The sequence below is a fragment of the Marmota monax genome, unplaced genomic scaffold (genome assembly GCF_021218885.2).
Source record: "Marmota monax isolate L192 unplaced genomic scaffold, Marmota_monax_Labrador192_F-V1.1 WCK01_AAM20220418_F8-fsc00157, whole genome shotgun sequence".
Classification (NCBI taxonomy): domain Eukaryota; kingdom Metazoa; phylum Chordata; class Mammalia; order Rodentia; family Sciuridae; genus Marmota; species Marmota monax.
In genome coordinates, this window is record NW_026694573.1 from 2265879 (window position 1) to 2267561 (window position 1683).

Below are 1683 nucleotides of genomic sequence, written 5' to 3' on the forward strand. Positions count from 1 at the left end.
CCCAGCCGCCGTTAACGGCCCCGGAACGCTGCGCCGGCCAATCAGCGCACCACCCCGCCCGCGCCCCGCCCCATCTCGCGCGCCCCCGCCCGGTGAGCTCCACGCCACTAGGATGGGCCGGATCCCACCCTGCCAAGCGGGATAGGGATGCACGTGCCGCGGGGCGCGCCGCACTTTCATTGGCTGGCCCGCCGGGCGCGGCCTCCGAGCCATCCTGTAAGGGCTGAGGTTTGCGGAGGCGGGGCACGGGGGCGGGCTCAGCGAGGAGCACAACACGCAGGCGCGAGTGGGGCAGGCTGCTGCGTTCCACTTGGAGAGGTGTCCGGCTCTGGGACGTAAGGGCCCGGGGAGGATCACGATTCATACGCGTGTCCTGGCGCGCAAGGTTGGGCCGAAGTCTTGTTGAACATTACTCCAGGAGTTGTGGATGGGGGAACCTGCGTGCATCCCCTCTTTAGGCCAGGGCAATGCTTGTCCACTGCGTCTGCGCTCTTGGCCTTGTTCGGAAGGCAACTGCAAAAGCCTGCTCATGGATCGCAACGTGAGCCCAGTGGTACCATCCCTGGCCCGACGTATCTGCTGAGAGTTTGCCCACGTGCGGGGTACTCCACCTTTTCCTAAGTCTTCAAGCCGCCCTTAGGACCCATTACCATGGGAGAACCTCCAGACATACGTCTGGATCCTAGGTCAGCTCCGGAACCCCCAAATCGAATACCACGTTTCCCCCACCAAGCAACCCACTCCCTCTCGGTGTCCACATGGTGTCTCCCTATCCCTCTGTTGTTATTTTCATGGTCCCACATCATTCCTCTGTAGATCGTGTTTTAAATTAGACACAGTGTTTAAATCACAATGTACATAACATTTAAAAAAATACTTTAGTTGTAGATGGATACAATACTGTTATTTTATGTATTTATGTGGTGCTGAGGATTGAACCCAGTGCCTTACACATGCTAGGCAAGTTCTCTACAACTGAGCCACAACCCCAGCCCTGTATGCAACATTTTTATACACGTTACTGTCCTCTAGAGTGTGTTCTTTCTTTTTTGCAAGCCATTGCATGTATAAGCTCTCTTCTGGTACACACTTGATACATTATTTAGATTGTGGCCTAGCATTACCTGTTACACATCTGTCATCGTTTACTTAGTGATTCTTCCTAGTGATTCCTCCACCTCCCGGCTTCCACAAACTTCTTGGCTGTAAAGTGGAATCTCATAATCATTTTAAGATGTATTTTTCATTAACAGCCACTAACACCATTTTTTAAAAAGTAACGGCCATTTTTAGTCCTTTCAGGTTTTTTTCTTGTGAATTTTCAAGATTCCTTTGATTCTCTTAAATATTAAGCCTGTGTTGTTTTTGCTATTGCAAATATCTTTTCTCATCTTGTCTTTTGTAAAAGAAAAATCCTAATTTTGATGGGATTCAAAGTGTATATCTGTATATTTTCATTGTTGTTTTTGCAATTATTGCCGTGCTAGCTATAGAACCCAAAGCCTCAGGCATGCTAGGCAAACTACTAGCCTGCTACATACTTTTGTATCTTATTTTTTAAAGAGGACATCTCCAAGTTGACGTCTTTTAAAATATTTTTAGTGACTGCATATCAAACTTTTAATATTCATGAATATCTGACTATAGTGGTTGGGCATTTAGATTATTTTTGCCCTATTTTTG